At 38.1% G+C, this 19,544-nt stretch overlaps 1 long non-coding RNA gene across 3 annotated transcripts in view; it reads left to right on the plus strand.

The window, feature by feature from the left end:
* Positions 1-19,544, plus strand: part of LOC137205656 (uncharacterized) — a 734,230-nt gene that overhangs the window by 172,797 nt on the left and 541,889 nt on the right. For all 3 annotated transcript variants that reach the window (XR_010934238.1, XR_010934237.1, XR_010934239.1), the window contains exon 3: positions 3,767-3,839. This is a non-coding gene — a long non-coding RNA (uncharacterized lncRNA). The remainder of the gene's footprint in view (positions 1-3,766; positions 3,840-19,544) is intronic.

Consider the following 19,544-nt stretch of genomic DNA (forward strand, 5'->3'; position numbering starts at 1 on the left):
TCATCTCATTATCTATTTTCATAAATACATTAGGTCTGATTGCCTTTGTAGCACTAACATCCAAATTTCAACACCTAAACTAATGTTACTACTGAAAGCTTTAAGCTACCATTTTCTTCTTGGGTTTCCTTGACCTTGGGCTGCTTATTTGTGGTAAGATGCCTCAAGAAGAAAGTAGAAGATGATGCCAGATCACCTGAACGTCTTTTCTTTCTCCAAAAATTATGGTCCCTCAAGTCCTAGATGCCTTTGTTGCTCTTTGCTGCCTTCAGATAACTATATTTTATAACGTCTGGTTTTTGTAGTTCTCTGCAAAAGGCTTGGTCTGATACAATGTACTCCTCATAGCCAGATGATTACAAGAATTAGCACATTCAAATGCTATTCCAGGAGAGGGTAGTAATGGAAACTCGGCATACTTCTTACATTGAAAGGACCAAGAAAAGGAGTGAATAACAATTTGCAAAGTTTGCCTAACACAGACAGTAATGGATAAATTGGACAGGTAGAATTTCTCCTACCTAAAATTTTTGTATGTATTAAAATAATTTTAAAAATTTGGTCTAGAAATTATTAAGCTCATTCATTAATAAATGGAGGAAACTGCATCCCAGAGAATCTTGGCATCCGACTCTAGGACCAGCTTATAAGAATCAGAGTTGAAAGTACCTCCCAGGTTTACAAACTTCCCATAAGGTATTCCCACAAAGATCATACGTTGAAGCCCTCACTAAATGAAATGACTTCACTTGGAGAAAGGGCCTTTAAATAGGTTTTTAAGCTTAAATGAGGTCACAAGTATAGGACCCCAATCTGATAGGACTCATGGCATTATAAGAAGAGGAAGAGAGACCAGAGCTCTCTCTCCCTATAGGCACACATAGAGAAAAAGCCATGTGAGGACACAGTGAGAAGGCTCATCTGCAGGCCAGGAAGTGAGGCCTTACCAAATGCCAACCCTTGTGGCACACTGATCTTAGGCTTCCAGCCTCAGAACCATGAGAAAATAAATTTGTTTTTAAGCCACCTGGCCTGAGGAATTTTGTTATGGAAGCCTGAGCAGAATAACAGAGTGGCCTTTCCACTAAACCAGCTTCACCTTGTTCTTCAGAGCTCTGTTGAACCATAAGGATGTCTAAAGGGAGTCACTTTATGTCCACTCACACTTCAGTCAAAGGAAGGTCGGGATTCTTTATAAGACTTTGTTTGAAGAAAGGCTCTGCTAAAAATAATTCGGAAGTCAGTGATCCCATAATGTATCAAGATTAGGGGCATTTCATCAAATGTGGATATGTAAAAAAGAGAGTAATATTTTCTTCCAGTTATTGTATTAGAAAGAGAGCTGAGATTGCTCTGTTGGACAGTGTGACATGAGGCAATTGATTTTAATTTCCCCAAGTTTCATTTTACCCACCTGTGTACCAGATAGTAATTCCAGTCCTTGCACAAAGTTGCCTGTGCAGGAAATACAAGTTTTGTCTTCTATAATTCAACTTAATTTTTATTTTGTCAAGATGGTAGAAATGTAGTGTCATTCATTTTGAGATGCCTCTCTTTTCCATGGCTGTTTGTAAGTTCTGGGAAGCTTAGTGTTATGGCCTCATTGTGAGGAGGAGAGGATTAGAGGGTATCTAACTGTTGATGATATGTATTCATGATGGCAAACACTCAGACATCCTTTTTCCCGTGTATTCGACTGTGGACACTCTACACAGGTTGCTGTTTGCTTCTTTCTGCAAGTCTCTTCAGCTTCAGTGGCTTTCTCTGCTGCTTTCATGTTGTAATGCTCACTGGATGTGTTGAACTCTTGAAGGGGTGACTTCGGCTTTGCCGTTTTATATACAGCATGCGCACATTTCCTTCTGGTGATTTTGTATTCGTTTAGCCCATTCTGCATAATGGGAAACAAGTCACCAATGATTTCAGCTGCTGAGAATCTAGGGGTTTTACTGATTCTCTGGGGCTTAACCCAGGGAGCTGCACATGGGACTCTACTTTCTTTGGGAGTTACCAATTTCTGTGCATACATTGTTTCTTGAACCCAATTTAAGGGAAGTGGATTGCCTTAGGGTATGAGAAGTTTTGTTCTTTTATCATTACCTTTATTTCCAAATTGATAGTCTTTACTGAGTCATTTCTGTTGCTTCGAGGGTCTTGGCTTTTGAAACACAAAGCCATAAATACACCTTCTATCTTTCTTTTCTACTGTCATATTTCTTCCCCGAGGCAGAAGCACAGAATGGTCTAGCTGCCACTTGAATAATGGAGAAAGTAGGGAAAATTATAGGGAGGGAGGGAGGGAGGGATGGATGGATGGATAGAGAGATTGGTAGGTAGATAGATAGATTTCTCTTAAAATGTATTGCTTCAACTAGATATCTAGATTTACTTCTAGTTTTACAATTCTGGATTATAATAAAAATAATTATTTCATAGTTCCTTTTGCTGAGTGCTCACTCTACCAGGTTACCATGATGAGCACTTTACATACAATAATCATTTTTAACCTTCCCAGCAATCCTATAAGACAGTCTTATCTTTAATTCACAAATAAGAAAACTGAGACTTGGAAATGGTAAACTAAGATCATGGAGTTCATAAGTGGCAGAGCCGGTACTCTAGTCCAGGTCTATCTTACCTTAACACTTGTTCTCTTAAACACTTTGAACTACTTCTCTTTAGGTGACTGAAGTCTTGCCATTCTATAACCTGTGTCAGAATATATTTAATTGTGTTTAGCAGATGGAAAGCTATGAAAGCATTAAGGCATTGACATTAGGTGTGAACCAAGCCATAACTTAGACTGTGATAAGTAACCTGTTTATGCACATGTCTATTTAATCTTCACAGGAAAATTAAAAGATTGTCCTGTTATTATATTCATTTTATAGATAAGAAACTGGTGCACAGAAAGGATTTGAACCCATGTAGTTGGGCTCTAGAGGCTATGTTCTTAACCACCCTGTTTGGCTGCCTCGTCCATAAAAGAGATAGGAGAGTGATGTGTACCCTTAGGAAGAGCCAGCCAAGTGATAGACAAATTTATAGCTTCTGCAACTCTTCATGAGATCCTCATATCTATGACTTCAACCTGCATGAAGGCTTACTAAGCAAAATTATATACAGTGGGGAAGGTAATATTTCATCTCCCTTCAGGTCAGTTGGTTCTTAGCAGCATGCTTTCTGGCTTGAGATTTGAGGATCTCCAGACAGACAAACTCCACAATCCCTCAAAGGTCAGTCTAAATATCAGTCATATAAACAGAACCTTAATCATAAGCACATGGCTGATTTATAGTTCTCAATTGATTCTTGCTTTTTCATGATAGGGCATAACATGGATAACAGAGAAGGCAAAGAGTCAAGGAGCTTCCTGACTCCCTTTGAACTTATCCCAAATTTATTTCCCTGGCTATTTGCACTTGTAACCCTGTACAACCTGAACATTTCTTTCTAACTTTGCCACCTGTTGAGTCTTGTGTCTTCCTTTACTTTTACCCATTTCCTTTGTAATAATAGTACTAGTAGTAGTAGTTGTTGTTTTGTGTGTGTGTGTGTGTGTGAGAGAGAGAGAGAGAGAAAGGGAATATGTATTTATAAAAATATGATACCTTTGTTGCAATTTGTAAAATTAAGACATAATGAATGGAAACATATTTTGATTCTCAATGCATTGGTTTCAGCTTAATAAATGTATGTTGTTCGTGATAAGTAGGTCATTACTCGGAACTCCATCCCGGCAAACTTCTCCTTTTCTTCCTCACAGGCAGCACCTGCATGTTGAAGTCCTCCTCAGAAGCCCACAGGAGATGAGCAGACATCACTGAGCCCTTTCTCAGGTGAGCATCTGTGATTGGACTCAATCATAAACTGTCTTCACTGTCTTTTTGACTGTTTACTCCCTCTGACAATAGCAGTGAGGAAATAATCTTCTAGTTCTGCTAGTAGATATCAACTGGGCTAGCCTATTGCATTTAATGGATTTCAACAGACCTTTGACAAACTTTGTAATTAAATTGACTTACTTGCTCCCAGCTTTCTTTTGTTACTAAATGAACACTAATGCTACTGAGTTGCCATGGGTGTACCAGCATAGAAAATGACCCTGGATGCTTAGCTATGGTAATTTTACACTTTAGTCAGTCAGTGGGCATTACTTTAGGGAATCTAATTCTTTCTGCCATCAGCTTTTAGGTGGAGTCCAGTTCATCATGGGCCCGTGGTGATTACAAATCCAAACAACTCTTAGTTATCTGAGTAGGGTTTACTCATGTGGTTTTGTCCCTGAGGCTAATATCTTTTCTCAGATTGGCATCATCTGTTCTTGGTCCCTGGTATAGAGGGACTGCTAGAGAATTCAGATGTTATCCTAAAGTAATCTGACCTTGTCCCCAGATCACTATCCCCATAATATTCACTGTTTCAAAGAAATAATAGAAGGCTTGTTTGTTTGCTGATACGCTTGTCAATGTACCTCTGCTGTGCATCACCTGTATTAGTTATGTGAGGAGAGTATTTCCCCAAAAGCCGAGACCACTTTCCACCCTGGGTTCTGACACTCACTGATGATGGTTTTGAGCAAGACATCTGATCTTTCTGGATCTCAGTTTCTTCATCCGTACAGTGACAGAGTTGTTGTACTTCTAAGGACCTTTCCATCTCTGAAACTTCCCTTATTACACTCTGGAAACCTCATAAACCTTCCTTTCCACATTTTCTATAATATGCCTTTAAAACTTTGCCTGATTAGCATATCATGTAATAGCTCATGAGAGGGGTTGAGGAAGCAGTTTTATGGTTTAGATGCCTAGCATGCGCTAAGAGCACTGTGGGGTGTTCTGTACTCTCCTGCCAAATTGATACTGAGCTGAATCAGGGAAATTGCCCAGTAAGCCTCCGTCTTTCTTCTCTCCATATAGTCAGCCTTGAATGTTGGTTACATTCAGATCACAGTAAAAATTTTCATCCATTTAAAGAAATATATGTTTTCCATTCTAGAACTTGATTTTTTTTCCCACTTGAACTCATTTGCCTTTTCCCAACAGACACTATATTTAGTCAGATTGTGGAAACTAATTTTTGGTGTCACTGCACATTTGCTCAAGGTATTTATTTATTTTTAAAGTATAATAAGCTAATATTTGCCAGCAAAGGATCCTGTTTGAGGTTCACTGATGCAACTGGAGATGCTGGCAAGGGAATTCTAGTTCTGTTACCCAGCTTCCTGACGATGGCTCAGTATTCTAAATTGCACAGATTATCTCTCTGCTCTGAAATCTTAATACAAATAACTTTTCAATAATTAGTAAGGTTTTGTCACATGCATAAAGATATTGTAAAGTTATGAAAAACACTAATGTTGTTTTAATTGTCTTTAAGTTCCCTATGGGAGTTATATTTTCATAAGGATACCCCTAATAATACAGTTGGGAGGACACATCTGAGTACAGAGAGGAGTACCTTTTAATTTGCTTAACTCTTTCAAGCCCTTCCTTTATTTTGTATCCCAAATACTGTTTGACTTTTATGTATAAAAATTCTTATTTGAGGACTGCATTCAATTTTTAAAAGATGGTAAATGGGAGATTCAAGTGCATACATAGGGGAGTAGCTAGGAATAGCTAGGCAAGAGAAAGGGAAAGGCCAGCAGTGAGATATTACCTTTGATCAACAAACCTAGGTATTAGGCATGTGGCATGCATGCTTCAAGAATGCAAGTGCGATTTATACTTTAATAAGAAACATGTAATTAAAATTTAATTCTCAAGATCATTTTCTTTAAAAGCAACAGAGATTTCTTAGAGTTATTGGCCCCCTGCCTGGCCACTTTGGATACAATGCATTGGGAATGCATAGTTGAATTATCAAGCAAGCCTTGGGCATCTCTTTAGGTCTGATATGGAAGGACTCAACAACTTCCAGTTGGACCTTACATACAAAACCCCTACCACCAACCAGGGAAGACCAATCAAGAATCATTGCTGCAGAAGTTTGTCATGCTCCTGCCATGCTGGAGTCCCCGTCATCTTCCCCTTTTCCAGAGAATCTGCACTGTCCACTCCTAAAATTCATCCCCAAGTCCCCACTTCTCACTTCACCTCACTGTTGGTAAGTCAGCAAGAGTAAGAAATGAACAAAGGAAAGCTCTCCTCATCCTTGGCTCTACTTTTCTGAATTCCAAATGGTATTCTTCAGTGCAGTATTCTTGCTTTTAGAATATAAAACCATATAGCCATTGTTAAATGGTTATAAGAGACTGACCTTGACTAAGAAACATTCCCTTTGGTCTATATCAAAGTCTAGTGCAAAGCTCCTCATTCACTCAGATCCAACTTGTTATAGATACTATGACCAATGGCTTAGAGCTTCCACTGCCCAACAGGTGGGATGGTGGGTGGAGGGGAATATTAAGTCATTCTGATGAATATTTTGCCAGAGAAGGAGGAGGCATGTGTGCTAATATAATTTCTAACTCTTAACATGTTTCATTGTCATTTGTTTCTAGGTATTTTTTGATTTCCTCTTTGATTTCTTCAGGGTTCACTTCGTTATTAAGTAGTGTATTGTTTAGCCTCCATGTGTTTGTATTTTTTACAGATCTTTTCCTGTAATTGATATCTAGTCTCATAGCATTGTGGTCGGAAAAGATACTTGATACAATTTCAATTTTATTAAATTTACCAAGGCTTGATTTGTGACCCAAGATATGATCTATCCTGGAGAATGTTTCATGAGCACTTGAGAAAAATGTGTATTCTGTTGTTTTTGTATGGAATGTCCTGTAAATATCAATTAGTCCATCTTATTTAATGTATCATTTAAAGCTTGTGTTTCCTTATTTATTTTCATTTTGGATGATCTGTCCATTGGTGAAAGTGGGGCGTTAAATTCCCTGACTATGATTGTGTTACTGTCAATTTCCCCTCTTATGGCTGTTAGTATTTGCCTTATGTATCGAGGTGCTCCTATGTTGGGTGCATAAATATTTACAATTGTTATATCTTCTTCTTGGAGCGATCCCTTGATCATTATGTAGTGTCCTTCTTTGTCTCTTCTAATAGTCTTTATTTTAAAGTCTATTTTGTCTGATATGAGAATTGCTACTCCAGCTTTCTTTTGGTTTCCATTTGCATGGAATATCTTTTTCCATCCCCTTATTTTCAGTCTGTATGAGTCTCTAGGTCTGAAGTGGGTCTCTTGTAGACAGCATATATATGGGTCTTGTTTTTGTATCCATTCAGACAGTCTGTGTCTTTTGGTGGGAGCATTTAATCCATTTACATTTAAGGTAATTATCGATATGTATGTTCCTATTCCCATTTTCTTAATTGCTTTGGGTTCGTTATTGTAGGTCTTTTCCTTCTCTTGTGTTTCTTGCCTAGAGAAGTTCCTTTAGCAGTTGTTGTAGAGCTGGTTTGGTGGTGCTGAACTCTCTCAGCTTTTGCCTGTCTGTAAAGGTTTTAATTTCTCCATCAAACCTGAATGAGATCCTTGCTGGGTAGAGTAATCTTGGTTGCAGGTTTTTCTCCTTCATCACTTTAAATATGTCCTGCCAGTCTCTTCTGGTTTGCAGAGTTTCTGCTGAAAGATCAGCTGTTAACCTTATGGGGATTCCCTTGTGTGTTATGTGTTGTTTTTCCCTTGCTGCTTTTAATATGTTTTCTTTGTATTTAATTTTTGACAGTTTGATTAATATGTGTCTTGGTGTATTTCTCCTTGGATTTATCCTGTATGGGACTCTCTGTGCTTCCTGGACTTGATTAACTATTTCCTTTCCCACATTGCAGGTTCTTATTAGTTATCCATTCTATGCATATTAGTGTATATATTTCAGTCCCAATCTCTCAATTTATCACACCCTGCCCACCACCACCACTATCCCCCCTTGGTGTCCATATGTTTGTTCTCTACATCTGTGTCTCTCTTTCTGCTCTGCAAACTGGTTCATCTGTACCATTTTTCTAGGTTCCACATACATGAGTTAATATACGATATTTGTTTTCTCTTTCTGATGAACTTCAGTTTATATGACAGTCTCTAAATCCATCCACGTCTCTATAAGTGACCCAGTTTTGTTCCTTTTTATGGATGAGTGATATTCCATTGTATATATATACCACATCTTATTTATCCATTTGTATGTCGATGGGCATTTAGGTTGCTTCCATGACCTGGCTATTGTAAATAGTGCTGCAATGAACATTGGGGAGCATGTTTCTTTTCGAATTATGGTTTTCTCTGGGTATATCCCCAGGAGTGGGATTGCTGGGTCATATGGTAATTCTATTTTTAGTTTTTAAAGCAACCTCCATACTGTTCTCCATAGTGGTAAAAGCTGGTTCTTTGAGAAGATAAACAAAATTGATAAACCATGAGCCAGACTCATCAAGAAAAAAAGGGAGGTGACTCAAATCAACAGAATTAGAATTGAAAAAGGAGAAGTAACAAGTGACATGGCAGAAATACAAAGGATCATGAGAGATTACTACAAGCAACTCTATGCCAATAAAATGGACAACCTGGAAGAAATGGACAAATTCTTAGAAAAGCACAATCTTCTGAGACGGAACCAGGAAGAAATAGAAAATATGAACAGACCAATCACAAGCACTGAAATTGAAACTGTGATTAAAAATCTTCCAACAAACAAAAGTCCAGGACCAGATTGCTTCACAGGCGAATTCTATCAAACATTTAGAGAAGAGCTAACACCTATCTTTCTCAAACTCTTCCAGAATATAGCAGAGAGAGGAACACTCCCAAATTCATTCTACCAGGTCACCAACACCCTGATACCAAAACCAGACAAATATGTCACAAAGAAAGAAAACTACAGGCCAATATCACTGATGAACATAGATGCAAAAATCCTCAGCACAATACTAGCAGACAGACTCCAACAGCATATTAAAAGGATCATACACCATGATCAAGTGGGGTTTATCCCAGGAATGCAAGGATTCTTCAATATACGCAAATCAATCAATCTGATACACCATATTAACAAATTGAAAGAGAAAAATCATATGATAATGTCAATAGGTGCAGAAAAAGCTTTTGAAAAAATTCAACACCCATTTATGATAAACACCCTCCAGAAAGTGGGCATAGAGGGAACTTTCCTCAACATAATAAAGGCCATATATGACAAACCCACAGCCAATATCGTTCTCAGTGGTGAAAAACTGAAACCATTTCCGCTAAGATCAGGAAGAAGACAAGGTTGTACACTCTCACCACTCTTATTCAACATAGTTTTGGAAGTTTTAGCCACAGCAATCAGAGAAGAAAAAGAAATAAAAGGAATCCAAATTAGAAAAGAAGAAGTAAAGCTGTCATTGTTTGCAGATGACATGACACTATGCATAGAGAATCCTAAAGATGCTACCAGAAAACTACTAGAACTAATCAATGAATTTGGTAAAGTAGCAGGTTACAAAATCAATGCACAGAAATCTCTTACATTTCTTTACACTAATGATGAAGAATCTGAAAGAGAACTTAAGGAAACAGTCCCATTTACCATTTCAACAAAAAGAATAAAATATCTAGGAATAAACCTCCCTAAGGAGACAAAATCCCTCTATGCAGAAAACTATAAGACACTGATGAAAGTAATTAAATATGATACAAACAGATGGAGAGATATACCATGTACTTAGAGTAGAAGAATCAATATTGTATAAATGACTCCACTACCCACAGCAATCTACAGATTTCAGTGCAATCCCTATCAAACTACCACTGGCATTTTTCACAGAACTAGAACAAAAAATTTCACAATTTGTATGGAAACACAGAAGACCCCAAATAGCCAAAGCAATCATAAGAAAGAAAAATGGAGCTGGAGGAATCAGGCTCCCTGATTTCAGACTGTACTACAAAGCTACAGTAATCAAGACAATATGGTATTGGTGCAAAAACAGAAATATAGATCAATGGAACAGGATAGAAAGCCCAGAGATAAGTCCACGCTCATATGGTCACCTTATTTTTGACAAAGGAGGCAAGAATATACAATGGAGAAAAGACATCCTCTTCAATAAGTGGTGCTGCGAAAACTGGACAGCTACATGTAAAAGAATGAAATTAGAACACTCCCTAACATACACAAGGATAAACTCAAAATGAGTTAAAGACCTATATGTAAGGCTAGACACTATAAAACTCTTAGAGCAAAACATAGGCAGAACACTCGATGACATAAATCACACCAAGGTCCTTTTTGACCCACCTCCTAGAGAAATAGAAATAAAAACAAAAATAAACAAATGGGACATAATGAAACTTAAAAGCTTTTGCACAGCAAAGGAAACCATAAACAAGGCAACCATCCGAATGGGGGAAAATATTTGCAAACAGAGCAACTGACAAAGGATTAATCTCTAAAATTTACAAGCAGCTCATGCAGCTCAATATAAAAATACACAAACAACCCAATCCAAAAATGGGCAGAAGACCTAAATAGACATTTCTCCGAAGAAGATATACAGATTGCCAACAAACACATGAAAGGATGCTCAACATCACTAATCATTGGAGAAATGCAAATCAAAACTACAGTGAGGTATCACCTCACACCGGTCAGAATGGCCATCTTCAAAAAATCTACAAACAAATGCTGGAGAGGGTGTGGAGAAAAGGGAACCCTGTTGCCCTGTTGGTGGGAACGTAAAGCGATACAGCCACTATGGAGAACAGTATGGAGGTTCCTTAAAAAACTAAAAATAGAACTACCATATGGTCCCGCAATCCCACTACTGGGCATATACCCTGAAAATGCCATAATTCAAAAGGAATTGTGTACCACAGTATTCACTGCAGCACCATTTACAATAGCCAGGACATGGAAGCAACCTAAGTGTCCGCTGACAGATGAATGGGTAAAGAAGATGTGGCACATATATACAATAGAATATTACAAAAAGAAACAAAATTGAGTTATTTGTAGTGAGGTGGATGGACCTAGAGTCTGTCATACAGAGTGAAGTAAGTTAGAAAGAGAAAAACAAATACCATATGCTCACACATATATATGGAATCTTAAAAAAAAATGTTTTTGAAGAACCTAGGGGCAGGACAGGAATAAAGACACAGATGTAGAGAATGGACTTGAGGTCAGAGGGAGGGGGAAGGGTAAGCTAGGACGAAGTGAGAGAGTGGCATGGACATATATACACTACCAAATGTAAATTACCTAGCTAGTGGGAAGCAGCCACATAACACAGGGAGATCAGGTCTGTGCTTTGTGACCACCTAGAGGGCTGAGAGGGAGACGCAAGAGTGAGGGGATTTGGGGATATATGTATATGTATAGCTGATTCACTTTGTTATACAGCAGAAACTAACACAACATTGTAAAGCCATTATACTCCAATAAAGATGTTTAAAAAAAAAAAGTACTTTTCCTGAAATAAATAAATAACAATTAGGAAAAAAAAGCTCCAGATAATACCCTGGTTTTTTTTTCTGCTACTTAATTTTTGGAATTGATAAATGAATGGTCAATTTTTTGAAGCAGAATTATGAAACAGTAGTTTCCTTCTGAAATCAAGCTAAATTATGTTTTCCACTTAGAGGTACAGCAGTGCGATCAGACAAAATTGTCAATCTAATGGCACCATGGAGGCATATTCAATGAGTACTTTTCTGTATCTTATTTTCATCCACTTTAAATGGGAGTAGTGGTAGTACTGAACTCACAGCTATATTGTGAGAATTTTGTAAGGTAATACATGTCAATCATGCCACACGTAGTTATGGCTTCTACTTTTCCAATCTTACTCTTCAATGTTAATATTATTATTACCTGTTTAAAAATGTACACACTATTCAAAAATATTTCGTTTATCTCAAAAACACATATTACAGTTTGTAATCATACACTCATTTATGTGGTTAATTGAATAATGTCATCTCTCCCATTAGGCTGTATGCTCCCTGGCTCTGTTTCCTTCCATTTGTTCACCTCTGCACCCCGACATCTTCCATGGTACCAGCACATAGGATTAGAAACAGGTAGACACTATTTGGCCATTTTTTGAACTGCCAAAATGACATTTTCAAGTGGCTCTACCCAAGTCATCACTATATGACTTTTCCTTTTGAAATTATGCTAAAATCTGCTTTTTATTTTAAATTCTCGCAAAACCCATTTTCCAATAGGTAGAGAACTGCAAAGCAACAACTAAAGGCTATATATCCAACTGAGTTAGGCACACACACACACACACAAACTCACCAACAACCAAACAATAACTCCTTTCTTCTCTTGCCACACCCCCATATCTGCACCCACCATCATCCATCTGCTTCAAGAGTAGAAGCAGAAAAGGAAATAGGTCTGTGGAATATTCTGGGGTTAGAGGTGTCTTGCTATACCTGGCTGTAGAGGGTCATTGCTGTAGAAAGCTGTACTTTTCTGTGAGCTTTATTTTGTCCGTATCTCTTTCTTACTGTTATAGGGGTCAGTCGTGTGAGAAAGCCAAGGAGCCTGGAGATTGTTATGCACCAAATTCTGTCTAATATATATTTCATAGGGGCATATTTCTTGCATCTACAAAAAGTCAAATGCTATTACAATCATTTTAACATCGACATTTCCTTTTTGTGGACTGTATACGTTCTCTTTCCATCTTCACAAATACTTCCTAACTCTGCATATCATTTCTCTCTCAACCACCACTTGCTCCTCTCTCCACTTTTCTCCGCTCCGTTGGAAGAAAGAGTCTTTGGTCTGTAGAACATATCCTAAACTTTAATCTACCAACACTGTTCACAACAATATGGATTTTTTTCTCACCCTTCATCTATACCATGGGATCAACTCATTGCCCTCTTGACCTCTTCTGGGAGTAGAATTAATACTACACACATATTCCCTATGATGCTTTATCTCGGGGTTGGATAAGTGGTATATTTCCAGTCTTCTTTGTTGTGTCTGATTCAGTGTCAGTGCAGTTTGAACCGTGGGGTATGTCCCCACCTGCCACTATTTGTCAGGATCTGCTTGGAACTAAGAGTCCAGGAAGAAAGGCTTTAAATGAGCAAAATGAATGAAGGAGGAACGAAGGCAGTACATAAACAACAGAGATTTTGCTGCAATTAAATGGGGGAGTATGATCAGATGGAAGCTGGTTAATACTTTCAATATTTATCCACGATGATTTGTGATGGGATAGTCATCACAAATAGTCATGGATAAGTATCTTCAGCCTAGAATCCTGCCAGGCCTCTCCAGACAGGAAATATTCAATATGTTTACCAGATTAATAAAGTATATTCCATGAAAACCACTGCAGGTCTTATGCAGTGACTTAACACTGGCAGAAAAGCAAACAAGACAATAATTTGACTGATAAAAGGGATGGATTCACATTTGCCCTGTCCTGAGTTGTAATTGCTTTATTCATTTGAATGTTCTCAGGACTGTATAATTTTAGGATTGGAACTTGGAGAGGGCCATTTTCTAAAACTAACCTGTGAAACTACTCAAAGTGAGCTCCAGTCCCGCATTACTAGAAGATGATGTAAACTTTGGGAGACAGGAAGGCATGGGGAATAACTTACTTAGTAAACACTTCATTCATTTTGGCCTCCTAGCATCTGAGGCCATTTCCTTGTTTTAGAGAATACCCATCTTATTTAACAGAGCCTGCCTCTTAATATGCAGTCTCAGAATTCCAGATATTTGCTTTCTTAAGCATCCTTGCAACTAAGTGTAGGACCTCTACCTTAGGCTCATGACCTGGGCACTACAGCCCAGACATGCTGACTCCAGACATTGATTTTGAAGCTAGTAACATATTACTGGAAAAACAGGGAACCTCTTGTGGCTGGCAGTGGTCAGTGGCTACATGTGCTTTCCAAAAGCAGCAGTAGCTTTAACAGTAGACTCTCATGTCTAGCTTGGGTGGTGCTGATAGTGTGAACTGGAGTCAATGCAGTCCCATGGCTGCAGCCATGGTATCTTCATGGGGCCACTCCCACTGTGTGATCTGGAGAATTGCTTCTAACTGCATAGGCTGCAAGCCTGGTTTCCCCAAACCTTTTGGAGATTATGTGAGCTATGATATAACCTCTGGTTAATAAGTTAACCAGCATTGACTTCTGTTGCTTATAACTAACACCTTAACTAATACAAAGCCAAAGATAGACCCAGAAGTGATTTGGCTATTGTATTAGTTTTTAATTGCTGTTTAACAAATTAACAAAAGCTTAGTGGCTTAAAACAACAAACATTTATCATCTCACACTTTCCATGGGTCAGCCATCAAGGCATGGTATATCTGTATCCTCTGCTCAGGATCTCAAAAAGAGGTAATCAAGATGGTGGCTGAGTTGCATTCTCATCAGAGACTCGATTGAAGAAGGATTTGTTTCCAAGCTCCCTCAGCTTGTTAGCAGAATTCATTTTTTTGCAGCTGTAGAATTTGTGGTGGCTTGTTTGATTAAGTCCAATAGGATGGAGTTGCAAACTTTTAGACATTCTTTGAAATAGCTCACCTGATTTGGCCAGGACTGCCCAAGATAATCTCCCTTTTGATTTAACAAAGTGTTTCTATTTGGTGCTTTAATGACATCAGTAAAATCCTTCCACCTTTGCCATATAAGGTAATTTAATCAGAAGAGTAGCATCCCATCACCTTAGCCATATTCTAGTGGTTAGAATCAAGTGGCATGTCCTGCCTGCTCTCAAGAACCCATACAAGAGTGTGGGTCATTAGGGGTCATCTTAGAATTCTGCCTTCCACAATTGTGTTCACACACATGCATCTTTATGCAACTGAACTTACCATTTCAAATTGAGCTTTTTTTTTTTTGGCATGATTCTTTTTTTATTATTATTTATTGGGGTATAGTTGTTTTACAATGTGTTAGTTCCTACTGTACAGCAAAGTGGAGTTTCCCTGTGCTATACAGCAGGTTCTTATTAGTTATCTATTTTATACATATTAGTGTATATACATCAATCCCAATCTCCCAATTCGTCCCACCACCACCACTCCACCCCACGCTTTCCTCCCTTGGTGTCCATACATCTGTTCTCTACATAATGGTTCCTAGTAAAAATCCTCCTAGTGGTATTAGGGCCCTCCATAAAATCCTACCTTGAAGAAAGGATTTCCTTTTGAGTCAATAAGCTGTACTCTGAATTAGATGATGATTTTGCTCCCAAGTTTATAAAAAGATGATACAATTTTGTTACATAGCTATAGATTGACTAAGCCTGTACTTGTTTGGATTACCAGAGAGTAATTAAGGTTAATAAGTTCAGAGAATCTGTGGGTAATTAGTACATGGGGAGCTTAGCCTGTGTTTGCCTGGCTGTTCTCAATAAAAGGTCCTCCTCCACCCAGTGAAATCCCCCCAAAAGGTGAAGCCCTCTGGGTTGAGCAGCCTGTCAGTGTCTGTTCTGTGCAGTTACTGTTCCATACACTGGGACCTGCTCACAGAATTGCCATCCTGATTGTCTAGGGCTGAGGCAATGCTGCTTAGAGAGGGACCTCATGGGCTGCTCAGTTGTTAACTCCCCTTCCTTGCCCCCTGCACCATCTTGGCATCTTGCCCATGAGACTTCAGTGTAAGACCCGGAGTGTGCAGCTCTTGCTCTCTTCCGCACTGAGAACCTTCATTTTCTCCATGAGATGTAGAGGTGGTAGGAGTTGGCCATAAGCTTGCTTTTGTTTTTACTTCTTTCTGGTGAATTCATGTTCCCTAAGGGCCCACACAATTTAATTAAAATAACTTGCTCTTAGTTTTGCCTTCAGAAATAGAAGATTATTTTTGTAAACAGGCTAAAAAATGGTGGGAGATAGGAGTCAAAGTTGTTTTCTGGAGTGTGATAGGAAGCACAAAATTAACTTAGACTGTCACAATCTTCTGGACTTTCAAGACTCTTATTTATTGCGCGTGTGATGTCTGGCATTCGTTTAAAAGGCAAATGTGTATCATTCTAATCTAATTCGTTCATTAAAATTTTAACTGTGCTTAACTGGAGAAGGAATTCATTTTTATGTTTTGATGAGGCTTTCTCCCTCGTATATTTTCACTTCTCTTCTCCACTGATTTTTCTTGTCATTAAATGCAAGTTCAAGGCTCTCTTAATCTTAAAGCCGGCAAGCAAATGAACAAACAAAGTCTCTGTGGTCCGAAGTTCCCTGCTAGCTACTGCCCTGGCTTGCCTCTTATCTTCACAGTCACGTTCTTCAGAATCTACAGAACTTGGTCTCTTCTTTCTTACCTCTCATTTACTCTGCAGCCCACACTGATCAGACTCTGCCCTTGCTAGTTCGTTGAAATGGCCCTAACATTTGCCCCCGTGACCTCCTGATTACTTAATTAATGAGCATCACCCTGTTGTCATCTTTTGGCGTCCTTGGCCATTCGATTCATGCTTCTTGCCTCTAAGAGACAACACACTCCCCTGGTTTTCCTACCTTTTAATGTCTTTTTCCCAGTGCCCTTTGTCTTTTATCCTCCTCTTCTTATACCTGCCACCAGCGACTGCCTTCCCCCACTCCACCAGCCTCATATTGTTATTCTGTAGAGTCAGGACTTCATACTTCTCTTGTCATGCTGCATGATCTTTGGGGGATTTTTCATATTCTGTGTTTTATCAATCACATGTTTACTAGTGTCTCCCCCTTCCCCACCAAGAGATAATTGCTACTTAAATTTTGTATAATTGTTTTCTTGCTCTTTATAGTTTTCCTATCTTTGTTTACATCTGTGTATTTTACAAAATACTACAGACTGAGCGGTGTAAACTGCAGAAATGTATTTTCTCCCAGTTCTGGAAGCTGGAAGTCTGAGATCAAGGTGTCAGCAGGTTTGATTTCCCCCCAGGCTTCTTTCCTTGGCTTGCAAATGGCTGACTTTTTGCTGTGTCCTCACATGGTCTTTCCTCTCTGCACACATATCCCTGAAGTCCGTGTGTGTCCAAATTTCCCCTTCTCATAAGGACACCAGTCACGTTGGCGTAGGGCCCATCTTACTGACCTTTGAACTTATCACCTCCATAAAGGTGCTATATTCAAATACAGCCACATTTTGAGGTGCTAGGGACTTGGGTTTCAACATATAAATTTTGGCCTTTTTGAGATTTTTTCCTCTACTCTGTTGTTATCAATCATCTTTTACCAATGACCCCTTTCCACATCACAAGATAACAGCTACTTAAATTTTTATGTAAGTATTTTCTTTTCTTTATAGTAGTCCCATATTTGTTAATCCCTAAATAATGTTTTGTTTATTTTTGAAATTCATACATATGGAATCATATCGTATATATGCTTTGGTGACTTGTTTCTTTCATCTACTGTTAGTTTTTAAAGATTCGTACACAATGATGCTTGTAGCTGCGTTTCATTCATTTTCACCATTATTTAGTACTTCATTGTATAAGTATACAACACTAAATTTATTCACTTTATGGCCTATAGATATTTATTTTCTAGTATTTTTGACTGTTATGAACAATACTGCTATAAATAATTCTGGCACATATCTCTTAGTGCCCAAGTCTTTCTCTGTTTAAGAGTGGACACTTGAAGGATATATACAAAATTAACTTTATCAGGTAGTGCCAACCTTTCCAAATACATTGAGTACATTTAGTCTCCTTCTATCAGAGGATTAATTTATTTTGTTCTATGCTATTACAGCCTTGCCCATCTACAGTTTAATATATTTTGAAACAAGTCATAAACTGTTGTATAGGAAAAGAATGGTGCCTGTAGACATTGATTTTGCCACTGAACTAGGACTCATGGGGAGCCTAAGGATTCCAATTCCTTATGTGACGATTTATGAAATATGAAGTTAGGCCTATTATCCAGGTGATTTAATTTAATATTTTTTTTCTGAGATATCCATATTAGTGGGATTGGAATACAGTTGAAGTCCTAGCTAATATTGAACTAATTGCTTAAATTCTCCAAAACACTTTTCATGAGAGTAGTTTTTGATAATTTCACTTCAAACAAATTTTTTTTTAGGTTAAAGACACATGTATGTTGACCAAGTTATAAAGGATAGCTAACATTTTTGTTTATTGTTTCCTATTCCTTTCTCAGAGGTCTTTGGAATAGCTTACTAAAGTAAACCCAAACATTACTTTGGAAATAATTATCATAAGAATGTATGTCAATTGGATAAGTTGACAGTTGTAAAACAAAACTTTTGGCCTAGGCCCTAATCCAGATAGGAAACTGTCCAAATGACTTAAAAGTTCCAAGTAGCATAAAATGATTCAGCAGAATATACTACCAGTGGTCTGATTATTTGTTCAGAAATGTAAACCAAAATAGGCCACAATAATATTTTATTTTCTAAAATTTTTTTTTTGTGTGTGTGAAAGTGAATCTGTTATACATATACATTTATCTCCATATCTCCTCCCTCTTGCGTCTCCCTCCCACCCTCCCTATCCCACCCCTCAAGGTGGACACAAAGCACCGAGCTGATCTCCCTGTGCTATGTGGCTGCTTCCCACTAGCTATCTATTTTACATTTGGTAGTGTATATATGTCCATACCACTCTCTCACTTCGTCCCAGCTTACCCTTCCCCATCCCCGTGTCCTCAAGTCCATTCTCTACATCTGCATCTTTATTCCTGTCCTGCCCCTAGTTTCTTCAGAGCCTTTTTTTTTGGTTTAAATTCCATATATATGTGTTAGCATACGGTGTTTGTTTCTCACTTTCTGACTTACTTCACTCTGTATGACAGACTCTAGGTCCATCCACCTCACTACAAATAACTCAATTTTGTTTCTATTTATAGCTGAGTAATATCCCATTGTGTATATGTGCAACATCTTCTTTATCCATTTGTCTATTGATGGGTACTTAGGTTGCTTCCATGTCCTGGCTATTGTAAACAGTGCTGCAATGAACATTGTGGTACATGACTCTTTTTGAATTATGGTTTTCTCAGGGTATATGTCCAGTAGTGAGATTGCTGGGTCGTACGGTAGTTCTATTTTTAGTTTTTTAAGGAACCTCCATACTGTTCTCCACAGTGGCTATATCAATTTACATTCCCAGAAACAGTTCAAGAGGGTTCCCTTTTCTCCACAACCTCTCCTGCATTTATTGTCTGTAGATTTTTTGATGATGGCCATTCTGACCGGTGTGAGGTGATACCTCATTGTAGTTTTCATTTGCATTTCACTAATGATTAATGATGTTGAACATTCTTTCATGTGTTTGTTGGCAATCTGTATATCTTCTTTGGAGAAATGTCTGCTTAGGACTTCTGCCCTTTTTTGGATTGGGTTGTTTGTTTTTTTGATATTGAGCTGCATGAGCTGCTTGTAAATTTTGGAGATTAATCCTATGTCAGTTGCTTCATTTGCAAATATTTTCTCCAATTCTGAGGGTTGTCTTTTCGTCTTGTTTATGTTTTCCTTTGCTATGCAAAAGCTTTTAAGTTTAATTAGGTCCCATTTGTTTCTTTTTGTTTTTATTTCCATTTCTTTAGGATGTGGGTCAAAAAGGATCTTGATGTGATTTATGTCATAGAGTTTTTCTGCCTATGCTT

The sequence above is a fragment of the Pseudorca crassidens genome, chromosome 14, assembly GCF_039906515.1.
Source record: "Pseudorca crassidens isolate mPseCra1 chromosome 14, mPseCra1.hap1, whole genome shotgun sequence".
Taxonomy (NCBI): Eukaryota; Metazoa; Chordata; class Mammalia; order Artiodactyla; family Delphinidae; genus Pseudorca; species Pseudorca crassidens.